At 40.0% G+C, this 15625-nt stretch overlaps 2 long non-coding RNA genes across 2 annotated transcripts in view; both read left to right on the top strand.

The window, feature by feature from the left end:
• Nucleotides 1-5804, top strand: part of LOC117820776 — a 9550-nt gene extending 3746 nt beyond the window's left edge. Inside the window, exon 2 of the long non-coding RNA XR_004632838.1 lies at nucleotides 4478-5804. This is a non-coding gene — a long non-coding RNA (uncharacterized LOC117820776). The remainder of the gene's footprint in view (nucleotides 1-4477) is intronic.
• The window catches only part of LOC117820775, a 202914-nt gene that overhangs the window by 119610 nt on the left and 67679 nt on the right, over nucleotides 1-15625 (top strand). The gene's annotated exons all lie outside the window — the stretch shown is intronic.

The following is a 15625-nucleotide window of genomic DNA, read 5'->3' as shown; positions in this document are numbered from 1 at the left end:
TTTTTACAGAGAAAAATGATTTTGAAGAAAGAAAGTACATGTTTCGATCAAGACTATATTTTGTTTTAGTACACATTGACTAATATTATACTAGGCTGTGGTTCCTGTGGCAACCTGTGATGCTTTATTCCCTTGCTGATTTCAAACCACCTTGTTGATACATACAGCTATTCAAAGAATAGTGTCACAACCATCTCCTTATACAACTTATTGCATTTTAGCTATTTTAATATTTTTAAGAATGTCAAGGCATTAGAAAAGAAAGACTGGCAGAGGTGTTTAATGGAAAAAAGCACCCGAAGAGGTCACAAAGAAGGGCATTATGTAATGACGGATGAAAATGCATTTAATGCATATTTTTATGTTCCAGCTTGACTCATGTCACATCTGTCTACATGGAAGAGGTGGGTTTTATGACCTGAACTGCTGTCAGTCAGAAGGGAGAGCTCAGAAACTGACATGACAGCTCCCAAAAAGTGGAGCCCATAAATTTCAGATGCAGTCTATGAATGTATCCGAAACCACATACTACCTACTACTGTAAGTAGGTTATTGCAAAGGAACACCATGTATCTGACATCAGCTCACAAACTACATAAAACTCTTGCAGAGGTTTGAATTGGTTCGATTTGTAGTAGATAAATGTGGGTGTTTAGTGTAAAACTTTGAGAAATCTGGCGAAACAATTAAGTGACTGAAAGGGGCTAAAGCAAAAGAAGTATTGTAACCATACCTGGACTCTCCGGTTAGCCTGCAGCTGGTACCTTATTTTTTGAAGTTTTATGGCCATGTTGGCCCATGATTGTAGTGGCTGGCCAATATGGGAGCTAATGTATTGCTGCAGAAAAGGTAACAACTTACCTAAGCCACTAAGACAGTCTTCAAGCAAGACAACATTTGAGTTAAATTTACTCTGTAGTTTTTGTACATTTTCACCACTTGCCACTGACTTAAACAGTCTGTCTTCCGGGACCATATCTATCAACAAAATGACTCTGTGTTCTTCTGCATACAGCATATGGTGTCAGATCAGCTGTTCGGTCAATGGTAATCAAAAGAGGCAACACATGAGAGAAAATACATTTTAAAGAAATGACAAAATTGGGTTCACGGTGGAGACAAGAGGATACTATTTTTTAACCAGAGCACACAGAGTAATAACTTTTACAGATATATGTAGTACACTTACCATCAATACGTAGCTTATACAAACCTCATTAAAAAAAAAAAACTGTCTATTTAAATCATACTTTTTTAAAGTGACACAGAGTGGTAATTAATTCCACCCACCTATGCTTAAGTTAGAATGACTGAATGGTGTTGCTTACCTTATTGTATATATGCTGTCATTGGTCATCCTGTGTTGAGAATGCATCTATTTCAGACCATTAACAGCCATGTTAAAACCCAAAGGGTGTTTTTTCATAGCAAGCCTGAAATAAAATCTTCTTGAGCAGCCTAATCATGCACTAAAGCGGCAAGACATATCTGTTTCCAGAGCAAAACTGATCTCTCGTTGCTGGATGTGAGTTCAATCTGATCGAACTCTGACACCGTGAAGTGCGGAGGCTCTCCAACAGCTAACTACAGAGAGTGGGTGGAATTGACCTTCCATGCCTCATGTATTGATTGTTCATATCCTTGTCTATGAATGCACAGCAAAACAGTAGAAGTGGGAAAGATGGGGCTCCAGTGTGTGGAACATCAATGACAGACATTAATGATGATGTATTATTTACAACTGCGTGAGTTTAGGCTTACAGCTTCTCAGGCTATCCTCTTTCCTGCAAACCTTTCCCAAAGCACACAAGTCAATTTCTTCCTTGAGAAGTCAGATCTGACAGGCAACATAAAGTGGTTGTGGGAGTGTAGCATGTAATACCTCTTCAACTTAAAAACATGGTGCAGCATACGTGCTTTTATATCAGATGAACAATGGCATACATTTACCCGACTATTACTATTCATGCATATGCAATGTTTGCATGTGTGTGTATAGCCTTTAAGCCATTTCACGGTAGCTGACGAGGGCAGACAATCTGTAACTGCCTGCAACAATCTTCATGGGGAGCGATGTGCCGTAAATGCATGAACAGTACATTATTTGTGTCCCCTTAACCAAACCGCTATTTAACTTTGCTTCCCCACAGGCCTGAACACTTTCTTTATTTAGTTTGGATTTGCAGCATTTATATTTACATTTGTTTACTGGTTTTGTCTGTTTTTCACTTTGCATTGTTTGTGTATCTGTAGTGCATGGCACTGCGTTTCGGGTCATTTGCAGTGCGTTCCAGCCAATGCCTTTGTTTTGGACTTTTGCATGTGATTACAAATTTCCACCACTCATGCATTTGCAGAACGTTTTGTACGACAAAGATCTTAGGGCCACTGCAGATTATTCACCCTCGTCAGCCACTTTAATAATAATAATAATAATAATAATAATAATAATAATAATAATAATAATAATACATTTCATTTATAAAGTGCTTTTATAAAAACTCCAAGACGCAGCACAGAGGATGAAACATCATATAAAGAAACAGAATAATAAAAACATGATGAAATACATTTAAAAGCAATCATACGTTAACAGCAGTTCTAAATATGTGGGGTTTGGTGATTGTTTTGAAGGTGGACAGGTTGGGCAGTTTCTAATGTTAAGTGGTAAGGCGTTTCCAGAGGGTGGGGGCGGCGACAGAGAAAGCTCTGTCCCCCCAGGTTCGGTGCTTGGTGTCAGGTGGTAGGGAGAGGAGGTGGGCGTTGGAGGATCGGAGGTTACGGGAGGGGGTGTGGTGGTGGAGCAGGTCGGTGAGGTAAGATGGGGCCTGGTTATGGAGGGCTTTGTGGTGAGAAGGAGGATTTAAAATGTATGTGCTGTTTGATAGGGAGCCAGTGGAGGTTTTGAAGAACAGGGGTGAGGTGGTCATGGGAGCAGGTGTGGGTGAGCAGGCGGCGGCAGAGTTCTGGATATTGTAGTTGAATTGTTTTGAAGGAAGGCCATAGAAGATGCTATTACAGTAGTCAAGTCTGGAAGTGATAAAGTACATTACATTACATCTTAAAGTAAACTCAACATGCATTGAGAAGAGTAATATGCAGAGTAATTAAGTGATGCCTGTGTGCTGCTTCAGGGCTGACAACTCAAGCTGTACTGATTTCAACACTTGTCATGTGCATTCTCACAATCACCTGACAAAAGTATCCTCCCAATTTGGCAGTCTATCAAAGCTGCAGGATTTCCCAGTCCCTCCCTCTGCTCTGTTTTGCCACCTCCCAAGCTTCAAGCAGCAGACTCCAGCTTGAGGGTTTAAAACATTACCTCATCATATCTCAAATTTTGGCATGTAATATATCTGCAAGGAGTGATGAGGTCATAGCCTACCTTTATGCCAAACATAAACAATGCTCTGCTGCAGCACTGAACAATCCAAACCCTTACAGCATAAGCGGTCTGACTTAAGTGGAGATAATCAAACTAACATTTTTTTTAATTTTGTAGTCATATTTTGTATTAATGTTGGTATAATATGACAGTTTGGGCAGAAAATTAACCTTTAATTGCAACAATGACACTGCTAGCATTGACATTAACATTAACTTTCAAACTGACTTAGAAAATCGCTAACTAGTGTCTGCTATAATATTAAAAGACAACATAATGACAAAATACTGGAAGCTTCCAACACAAAACATCTAAGGCTCTTTTCTAATTATGGTCAATTATGTGGAGTTAATAACCATTATGAACTGCCTCCAGGAATGGGGATTTGAGCGTTATCAGTGTTTTAGGGTAATTAGTCTGCTTTTGAGGACCCCCCCCCCCCCCCCCCCCCCCCCCACACACACACGCACACACACATGCACACACACACACACACAAACCTCATCTCTACTTTGAGAGTTTGACGTGTTCTGAGGCGACATGTTCACCTAAAATAAGTTATTTTTGCTTTACTTCCAGCACTGCTCTGCCTCTTTTTGCATGTAGCATTCTCTTCAGGAATTCAACAGAAATGTCAGAGTAATGCAGACTGAATCTTAAGTCAAAACCAGATGCCCTCCACGTTCAGAGTGAGCACGCTCCAAAGCTTTGACGCCAAGCCAAGGTCAGCACTAAAAAACAACAGGGACTCGTGGATTTGCTCGTATGTCAAGCAAGATTTAGAAGATTGCGAGAGGCAATTACTGTTGGGTCGTGGAGCTCTGTGTGCACAATAAGCCGACACAACCTGATCAGGATTATGATGCCCTAATTTCCATAAATCTGCCATCACCGCGGCAGGAGGCAGGAGTGACTGATTATAATCGCAAAGAATTTGCAACGATTAACAAACCTGCCAGGTCAAAGTGCCAATCAAAATGCAGTAACACTGCAGTTTCTCATTACTTGAACCCCCTGATTCAAACAACTGTATTACCATGTAGGTGCATTTCTTAACAACTTTTCTTCTTTTTTTCCATGCTCCCTTCGCAGTGGGTGCCCCTCGTGATCTCTCTCCAAGGACTGTTGTCGTTCCAAGTAGACCACAGCAGCCTTTCCTCAGATGTCTTTAGCTGCAAAATGGAGCTTGATAAGAAAGAACCATAAGAATCAATCTTAATCAAGAGGCCTGTCTTTGTGATTCTGACAGGTACTATTAACCTTGCTATGCAAAGGTGGTGCTTGTTAAGTTGCTATTTTTAGAGCAGAAGAAGGCTCGGCTTTCTCTGTCCTTCAGAAGTACATGACAGGGAATGGTGTTAAAGAATAAACATGTGATCGTAGATTGGTATTTACACAAAGTGGAGTGACACACCGAGGCACCTTCAGCATTACTGAGAAATATTCCCTCCCACACACAAACACCCCTTTGCATACACTTCATCCATACAGCAATCCATAACAGAACAAAGTCAGTAAGTTTCCATTACTTTCCTACATAAGAAGGTTAGCTGAAGAGATGAATGTGGTACAGTTGTTATGCAAAGGACAAACACTGACCCGTGTGCACTAATGCTTCCATCCATTTTATTGCCAAACCAATTGTCCACATCTATCTATTTGTCAAATTGGGTGACATGCATGGATGGTATGGGGAGAATTCAAGTGGGATTACAGATAACATATATCACTAGGAGAAAGCTACACCACCAGACCAATTCATCTGTTTGTGCTCTGTAAAGAAAACACTTTGTGGTTGCCCAAATCTTTCAGATTCAGTTTTAATCCATCCTTAATTATTTAACAATTTCTGCTTAATCTAGGTTTCATGATAAGCCTTGTTTGACAACACAAATACTGGCACTGAAACATCCATGTTGGTTATCAACACCAGCATCTGCTCCTCTGCACCTGTCTAAAGGGATATTACCACTGAGCTAAGTCTCTGTGATTCCTACCCGGGAGAGATAATAAGATATAGACTAGAATGAGGCATGGGAAACAACTTGGTCTGCTCTGTTTAAACAGCTCTGTTGTTTTAAGTTTTGACTTTTTTCTTTTCTTTGAAAAGTTGTGTGCTGGTGTTACAGAATGTCATTAGTGCAAACATGAAAATGAAATGTGAAAATGACATATTTTTAATGGTTTATTACCCAGCTTTCATACTAATCACCCAGCTGTGGTAAATTCTCAATTCTAATTGGACAAAACAGTTTGACAACGGTAATGCATTCTGAATTGCAAAAGGGACACTAGGGACAACCTGATCACACATGTCACATCTAGTGTAGTGCTCATGACTTCACCTCTTCCTGTTGACAGTCTGAGAAAAATGTTATTTTCTGAAAGCATCAGTAAATAAAATGAAGGATAATTTTAATATTGCTCTCAATTTAATTGGGTTGCACTAAACTTCACATTGGTGGTTAATGGCTGACCAGTCAACAGCAGACAAAGGAGGATGAGAAGTGGAAAAACTGTACTGAAATTAGCAAGAGCTAGTTGGCGTAGCGATTTAGGCGGGCACCAGCGGCAACCTCTGGTCTCAAACTATGAAGCCCATGCGGAAGTGTTATAAACTGCAATACATTGAGAATCCACTTGTGGAAACCACATAGACACCAATTCAAAAAAGCTGATCTTTGCAGCATTGATAAACATGTTTACAGCCAGGTTCAAAAAACGGCTTGACTCTACGTCGCTAATTTCCCTTTGGGCACACACTGTACGATGGGTGAATGCAAGCGATAAAAAAAACAAATGTTTAGATTTGACTGTGAATGATAATACTAAGGGGAAAAACTTGGACAGCGAGATTACTTTCTGTGGATACGCTACCAACCGTTGGAATATTTTTTTCTTGCTGTATTGAAAATCCTTTTTTAATCAATAATATCATCTTCAAATCAAATTTTATTGTCAACTTGTTTAAATCTTTGGTTGGTAGCTGGGCAATAGGCAGAAAATCATATAGTAAGCCGGTGGTTATGCGGAATAGAATCCCAACAGGTTGAAACAAGACCCTGACCCAAAGTGGAAGGGTCTTACCTCACCCTGTTGGGATTCTATTCCGCATAACCACCAGCCAACTATACATTAATCCTTGCAGGAATCTGCTTTAAACTACTACATTAAAGATAAAGTATGTTCATCAACAAATCTTTAATGAAGACAGTAAAAACAAGTAGATCAAGACTCTTACACTATCAAAGCAGTGCTTCGCTCGCAGAGTGAAGATGATATGTTACACATATCTGTTCATCACACAGGCAGTGGGCCGTTATAGCACGGTATTTGCCTTTTTTCACTCACAGCAGCAGCATAAAAGATGGAGTTGTGACACAGAATAAGACTTATGGATGAAGATCAGACTAATAAATACTGTCCAACAGCAGAAAGGAGACGGGTGCATTAGTTTAATTCACTTACAGAACGTAATGGTAGAGAGGCTGTCAGTGCCAAACGCTGTGTCAGAAAGATTCCCAGACGGTGGCTGCACAATAGAACCATGCACTGTTGGGCCAAGATATTGGCTGTCTTGCTCCACATTTGGATGAAGCTCAACCTGTCCTTCAGAGAAATGAATATGGAACATGAAATAAATCTTTCATGTTTTATTTTTTATTTAAATATTTTAATTCACTCACAAATCACACCACATTAAATCATGTCTTTACAGACACCAATTTGAAAGTTCTTTCTCTAACGTCAGCATTTGAGCAAAATTCATCGACAAAATATCTCCACAAGTATGATCACCCAGAGCTCTTTCAGAATATTCACCCAAAAAAACACACTGAGCATCAACTGAGCATCTGTGGAGAGAAGACAGACCTGAAAAAAGTAAATACCTTTCTTTATGTTTCAAGTGGCTTGTCTCTGCAGCAGCATGTCAAACAACACGGATCATTTATCTTCACAAAAACAAAGAAAAAGCTTTGTCAGTCAACATGCTGCAAAAGGCTGTAGAAGAGCGGCAACCTTGAACCTACACTATGATTGATAGGTACTCATCAGAAAACTGCAGGTGTACCTATAATTAATGTTTAAATATGTTAAGATATGTTTATTAACCATTACACTGTGTGTGTTTGTGTGTGTGTATGTAAATATCGAGGATGATGTCACATATGGTCATCAGTGCATTAAGTAGACAGTATGATCTTATGGGACAGGTGCCCACGGCAAGGCACCCAAGACCAAACATTGAAGCGTAAATAACATGCACACACTTATTTTTCACTGCCCTCAGGGCCAAATTTATCACAGCACTGTTTTATAATCTGTTTTCTGCCTGCCTTGGGCTTGTTTAAAACTCACAAGCTGGGAGAGCAATACAACCAATGTTTATTCTGGCAGCTTTTTTAGTCTTCGTCTTAGGGCTTTATTTTTACGATCTAAAAGGCACAATCTTAAGCGCATGGCGCAAAGTGATTAAAGTCCCCTGATTATTCAGAGTTGTGTTTTGGGAATAAAATGAATCAAACCAATCAGTCTCTGCTCTCATGCCTTTAAGAGCCAGGTATGCCTGCAGGCAGGCATGTTGCAAACTACTTTGGCGGATTTCAGCTTTTCCACTAAAATAAACCAGGCCTGAGTCCGCATGTTTGATCTCTTTTCTAATTTTCTACCCTAAAAAAACAGAAAACACACACAGGTCACTGTGTGAGTCATGCCAAAGAATGGATTGATGCCATATCCACTCATATACTTCCTCTGAAAAACAGAAACAATAAGGGACCTTCCAAATTAACAGACGTGTACTTTTACCCACAAGGCACAGCACTGTTACTTTGTTAAATATGTAAAGCTGAGGGGATGCCAACAGTATCGGACAGAATACAACAATAACTAACAATTCATGTACTTAATATGGATATAGGCTGAAATGTACCTCTAAAATGTTGTACTGCCTGCAAAATGGATATTTCAGTCTTTATTAATATCTGGTTGCACCATGGCCGGTGGCACAGAGTGTTGTGTTTAAGGATTGTAAGAAAATACCCCTTAGCTTTGTGTGAGCATGTATATGTGAATGAGTGTCTGCTATTGTGTGTAGTTGAGAGAGCATGCATCAAACGGAGCATGCATGATGGAGACCTTGGTGACATCTAAAGCTGAGGTGAAGCAGGCGTGTGAGGAGATAGTGTTGACTGTGTCCTTGTCTTCTGACATCCCTAGATCAGCTTAGAGAGCATCATGATGTACGGACACAAATGAAAAACAATTAATTGCTTCTTCAAGCCCTCTGTGGCGAAAACACAGACATTCTAATATGAGGGGGAACACTGCTGCACATCACATGTATAAAAAGCAGAGAAATGCATGTTATAATCTCTTTTGCCCATTTTGCTGTCTCACTAATGCGTCCTTTAAATATCAGAATGTACTGTGACTTTAAACTACTCACTTTCACACCATTTCACACGTTCATGAGCAATTCAGAGTCTCCAATTAATCTAATGAACACGTATTTGGACTGTGGGAGAAGCCACGTATGCCCAAGGAGAACATTTTAACTCCACACAGAAAGGCCGGGTTGAGTCGAATCAGGAACCTTCCTGCTGTTAAGCAACAGTGCTTAACATTATACTATTATTTAGACCAAAAAAAACACTTTCGAAATAATAAAAAGGCTTTTGATTTAAAATAAACAGCCCTATGAACAGGATTGGGGCTGAATTTCTCCTTTATACAGGTGCCTTTCCCTATTCTTAAGTTACATAGCCTACCAAATGGTCATCAGTGGCCTTCGCACCCACACAACATTGCCACTTGCAACAGACCCAGGCTCTTTGCAAGCTCCATGTATTTACAGTGCTGATACTACCGACCTTACCACTTGGCCACTAATGGCCCCAACACCCTGACCTTGGCTATAGACGGTCAGCGAGAGCCAGCACATCAATAGGGTTATCAAGAGGGCACCTCCCTTGACTGGTGTTTCATCAAGTTAGGCCCAAGGCCCCTCAGAAAGGCTTAGCAGTTGGCTCCAGCATCCCAGAACCACCACCTTCCATGTCAGCTTTCAGCTTTCTAAGAGAGAAAAGAAAAGAGAAAACAGAGAGAAGAGTCTGGAGAGATGTTAGAAAGAGAAGGTTAGTATATCCCTCTTCTGTTGGATAAATCCTAACTTCCCATCCTTGCTGTTCAGCTTCTGCTGCCACATTTGCATATCTCTGCGTTTGTATTTCATAGTCCTCCCAAATCCTTGTCACTTCTTTTAAATGAACTATCTGCTAACTTGGGACCATACCACTATGCCAGTCATCGAGTAAGAGCAAACTATTTACCGTGAGACCTAAATCTATCTGTATCTCCAAGTCATAAGCACCCTTTAGGTGGCCTGACTCGTGCCTGATTAAAACTTGCACCCTCTGTAATCCTCTCCTTCATGGACACATACAATCAGAACTGTGTGTTTCAACATGAAGTCAGAAGGATTGCTACTCACTATTAAAATTGGGAAAGAGAGAGCTGTTCCCTGCTTGATTCTGCTTCAATGGGTACAGATTAAACTAAAAGGGGTGATCTGTGACAATGAAATAAACCAATTTGATAACATTCATTGTGAAAGAAATGGGAAATCATTGAATGTTTGATTAGCAACGACTCATTTGTGAATTATTTGGTTTTAAAACACAATTTTATGTTGCGTAAATATATGTCAAAGGATAGAACATTGTCCCTCTGTTACTCTCACTATTTCTATTTGGCCATTCTTGCATCCTATTCTCTCAGCTCCTGTCTGTAGTACCTGATTACTTCTTCCAAGCTGTGCATTTTACCCATTTCTCCTGCTTTTCTCTACATCGCCACCATATGCCCTCCATCCTTTCCCAAGCCACACACCTGTTCCAAGTTATAATCAGTTGCAGTTACCCGACTTTCTCACCTGTATCCAGTTTGCTTGTTAGCCTCACCCGTCGTATACAGAACATTTGTCTTGTTATGTTGCCAGTCTGTTCTCATGGCGATGTGGCTCTTTGTCAAGCTGCATCACTTGGGATTTTGAATCTTGTGTTTTTGTTTCTTGGACATGCCTGCTTCTTCTGTTTTTGTTAGTCGGACTTGCCTGCTAGCCTATTTGTCTCTTTCTATTTACCAGTTTACCTGCCTGCCAACCAGCAAAAAGCTGTCAGTAAGCCTTTGTATGGACTGTAAATCTTTGTATATTACCAGCCTGCTTCTGCTATCTGTGTTTGGATACTTTCCTTCTGCCTGTACTTCCACCACTGACAGTAGCTTGAACTGTCAGTGTTCAATTTTAGATGAAGAGGGTAGAATGGTTCACTGTAGATATTAGGTATGCATGTCACGCTTGGTGGGGGTTACAGTCATTTCTTGTACACTTAAAGCTGTAACTGCAGCATAAATGTTATATGTAGCACATAGAAATGAATTATTTGTCATGTGAAACTGGGGAAACTGCTCTGGATTATCATTTACAGATACACACCATAAGAAAACTCATGTAAAGGACTTTTAGTTGTGTTGATTTTGAAGGCCTTTTATCTCTTAGCTGATCTTGTCATGTGCATAATTGTCATTGTCGATTATGACCATGTGTTGCGAGGTTCTCTTCTCATCCACTGACGTTTCGAAAAAACCCACAGGCGTAGACGGAAAAATTGAGGTAAAATATTTATTGGTGCCGGTCTCAGTGCAGTGCAGGATATTTACAAGGAACAAAAGAAAACTCAAAAGACTACTTACAAAAAAACCCCAATCAAAGACAGGTTCAGTGGACAGACACTGCTTAACAAGCTACCTCCTTCCTCTTACCAGACAAAAACAAACTGCCCAGAGGGAACTCAATACAGTATATATACATAATAATACTTATATATACAGTGACTCCTCCCACTGGGTGTCACTAATTGTCAAAAGTATTGACAAACATTACTTTTTAACATTCAAACAACAACAACAAAACCAACAAGACAAACCCCTATAACGATATATTTATCACAAATTCTGGTAGTAATTCACCCTACCCTAAACCACCTTTAAAATACTCCAACGAACAAACATTTTATTTCCACACCCATGTGGCACTTTTTGCCCGCCATATGCCCTACTTAATACGCGGAAGCGGGACACTCCGTTTCCGCGGATTCCACACACCCAGGTGGTAAGTGATGCTACATGTGCTGTAGTGTTTGAGTGTGGAGTATATGCGTGATAACACAATAGGCCTTCAGGTGTGCACCCATGGCGACGCTATGTAACAGAGAGGGACAGCGGAATACTGGAGTTGGTGAGAAAGGGGAAAGGGGAGGGAAAGTTTGGTGTGTGTGTGTGTGTGTGTGTTTGTATGTGTGTGTGTTTGTATGTGGATGTCGGCATGTGTGTCAGTGTGTCCCTGCGCGCACTGCCTGCAGTCAGTGATGGTGCCGCTCAGTCACACTATGGATACAGTAAAAAAGGTTATTTTTTATATATACTGTATATGCTGTGAATTGCTCCATCTGGCAGCGATTCCAGGTATGTCACATAACTATGTAAGAAAATTATTTCGTATCCGTCATGATCTTGTTTGCTCTTGTAGGCCAAAACTGACATCAATGTAAAATCCGATCTGTTTCATAATTTAACCAATCAATATGTATATAGCGCCAATTCACATTAAATGTTATCTCAATATTCTTTCAAAAAAGAGCAGGTCCATAACGTACTCTGTTATATTATTAACAAAGACCCATCATCAAGATAGGATAAGATCCAGTCCCGTCTTACAGACAAGACTCAGTCTTATCTCGTCTTAATCTACCACGAGCAGAGCACTTTGCAGCATTTAGAAAGTTACAGTGTCAAGTAAAAACTTCCTTTAACAGGCAGCAACCTGTTGGGTATGTTAGACAGCCATCTGTCTCGACCGTGATGGGGTTGTAAAGGGGATAGATGGAGATGCATGAAAAGAGAGAAGGACAGAGACAAATAAGAACTCCTCACAGGCGCTTTAAGAAACATGTAAAAAATGCCTCAGATGAACTAATATTGGAGCTGTAGTGACATTTAATCAACAGAAAAAACTGGGAAGTGACCATTGGCACAACTTTCTGATTTAAGTGGTGAATATCCTTTTATAACCTGAGTCATTCAGGGAGAAAGAGTATGTATAATCCAGGAAATTGTGAGAGTGATAAGATTTTATTGTTCATAAAACACATGCCAGGATAAGTATTGAAACTCTCTGGCAATTAAAATGCAAGTGAAAGACGACAGAACCATTTGGCAATCACTGTCATCTTGGCTGTATGAATTGGTTCCCACATAGCAAAGAAAGCACGCTATGTACAGTGCTAACTGAACCTGAGTTCACACACTAATTATTTATCTCATTCTGCTAATTAGTCAACTTTAGCATCTGAGGAATACATGGTTTTGCCTCATGCTCAATTCTTTATGGTGTGTGGTTCTTAAAATGATAATCAGGCACTCCTATTATTTTTAATAGCCAGCAATAACTTAGGTCGGAAATCTTTTTCATAACTATCTTGGTGTTTGTAAGAGGAAATTTGTCGTTTAAATCCAGCATCAACTGGTTTTATATGTTCTTTATACAAGCAATGGTATTCAAAAGTGTTAATAAGCACTCTGATTTCTTAAAGCAGTAACAATGATTTTTAAAGAATGGGCTTTACAAAGAGCACCTGACAAAAGTTTAATCCCCCCATAATTCAATATTTATCTAACTAAAGTGTTTAAACCAAACCAGACATTTTTAAGAAAGCATAATCTCAGCAAGAGTCTCCCTGACTGACTTGTCAGCACAAATCTTGACTCCAGTTTCACCCACATGTAGAATCTCCTTAAGGTGGTTATTCCCACTGATGTTTGGTTGAGTTTCCCAGCCATTAGCCCCTCGACAAAGTTTCAACTGCCTTGTCAGCAGGCTTCCCCTCCCAATTACTGCCACTGCAGAACACCCAGCTACACACTCTGATTCAGCAATTAATGCTCTGCACCAGTGCTCTGCACACTGACCCACTGTGCAGCCCTGCTGCCTCCCTACTGCCTCCTTAGGCATAGGGGTATGTCTGGAGGGGACTTTTGGATGCACTTGGAGCTGAACCAGAACAATAGCAAATGTTTCTCAGGGCCAGAGAGTGCTAACCAAGACGCATTGCTCCCTCAAAAAAGGTGCCAAGTGCTGCAGGTGATGGATGTGATGTGGTTGCCTTAAAAGACAAGTAAAAACAGTTGTATCTCAGTGTTATTTTCCACCTGTCTTATTTCTTTTGCCATTGGATGGTACTGTTCTGCAAAATGTGATACATTTGCAAAAATTATTGTTAGAGATGAAAAGACTTCCTGTCACATCTCATCATGTGCAATGAAAAAATAAAGGAAGATATGTGGCAGGGTTTTCTCACTAATACCCACGTGCAGTCATCATGTTTCATCGACCCCAAAACAGTGGCTCCAAGTCAATTACTCAGTCCCAGATGCAAATCCATCATAATTTGAAGAGGCGGCAGCAAGTGACAATTCTGATGATTATGGAATTAGCTATTGTCTTTGTACCCTCATTTAAAGGTGGTAATAGAGAGTTATTTATCCAGCCTCTTCACACTGTGCTGAATAAGCAATCACTTTGAACAGCCTTCTTAGTTCTGCCTACTGCACATAAGTATTTAAAAATGCACAGTGCTTTATATACATGTAGATTTCAATATTTTATTCAAGAGCTTTTGCATTGGCTGCATGTGATACTTAAAAATGCATACACAACCATTACTGTCCTTCACTTTGCATTTGGAGGTTGCTGTCTGTTTCTTATTTGCCCCTCCTGTTACTGAACATTCAGAGTGATAACTGTGTTTTGCTTCATGAATGGCAAATTCCAATTTAGAAAGGCTTGGAACAATTTGATTTTGCATCAGTGCTGAGGGCTGTAGGAAGAGAAAAGTTTGAATTACCCTGGCTTTCTTTGAGTAAGCTGGCTTAGCAAAACAAGGAGCCTAAGCCAGAGATAACAAGTATCATAACTGAGTCATCAATTTTCTCTATTAACCTTAGCTTTCTGCTTTGTGCTCCTTGTGCCTTATGCTCTCACAAGACTGGGTATTTAACAATATCATCTGGGTATTAAAAAACATCATTTCATGGTACTTCGGCAATAAAAGGACATTGCAAGCCTCCCAAGTCAGTAAGGCTGTAATACCAAACAGCAGTTAGAGGTATAAAACCAATGCTTCTGCTGTAAAAAACAAGAATAAAAAAATGCTACAGAGAACGATCGTGGCTATATGATTAAAAAAGTGTACATATGACCAAAACAAAATGCTGTTGGTGGGCTCAGGCCCTTGATGTCCAAAATCTAGGTAGCATATCACAAAACAATATCTATGATTGTACCATTTTAAGTGTGTCAGACAAAAAAAAAAACGCATGGTTAACATTGTGAAGCACTTATTATCTGTTAGATTTAGGCACAGAATGTCTTTGTTAGATTGTTGGGAACAAGATCAAAGTGTTGGTTAAATTAGTGTATTAGTTCCTTAGTTATTACCTTTGGTAGCTTAACTGTTGAAAAGAGCACGAGTAAGCTAGATTTTGAAATGATCCGTCTGGGAAATAGTGGAAGCCATCCCCCAAAACACATGACCCTGCACTCCTGCAGCCTGTTGCACCAGCTGTGCGTAAACTCAAACGTAGCCTAGTTTGAACGTAATTTCTAATTTAGGATGGAGTTAACACTCTACTAACATTTTGGGCGTTGCACCAGCTGAGATATTTCCAACGTCAGCCTAAGTTCCAACGTAACTCTTACACTTGGCTCCTAGTAGGTGTAAAGTCCTAAGTAGAGTATATCGGCTGCCATGGAGCGTCATTTTGAATGGTGGGATGATTTGGAGGATGAAGAGATACAGAGGGTTCTCCCAGCTAGATTATGTCTGCAACGTGATATCCAAGAGAGAGATTACATCCTTTGGAAAAATATGAGGACAAAGATTTGCGCTCCTGAGTTTTAACTTATGTTGTAGTAGATCATTTTACCACTCGAAGTCACTGTTATTATACAAATTGCAGATTAAGGATTTAGGCTGTAGTTATCAATTTACTTTAGTTTGATTCAGCTGTCGGTCAGTTCCGAGAAGATTAAGCACGAAAAATAACACATATAATCCCTGCTTAAAAATTGGTGCTTTCGTCTGATTGGCTGCTGGAAGTGTAACCGTCATATCTGCGACA

Source organism: Notolabrus celidotus, chromosome 10 (assembly GCF_009762535.1).
Source record: "Notolabrus celidotus isolate fNotCel1 chromosome 10, fNotCel1.pri, whole genome shotgun sequence".
In the NCBI taxonomy this organism is placed as follows: domain Eukaryota; kingdom Metazoa; phylum Chordata; class Actinopteri; order Labriformes; family Labridae; genus Notolabrus; species Notolabrus celidotus.
This window is presented reverse-complemented; position numbering and strand designations above follow the sequence as displayed.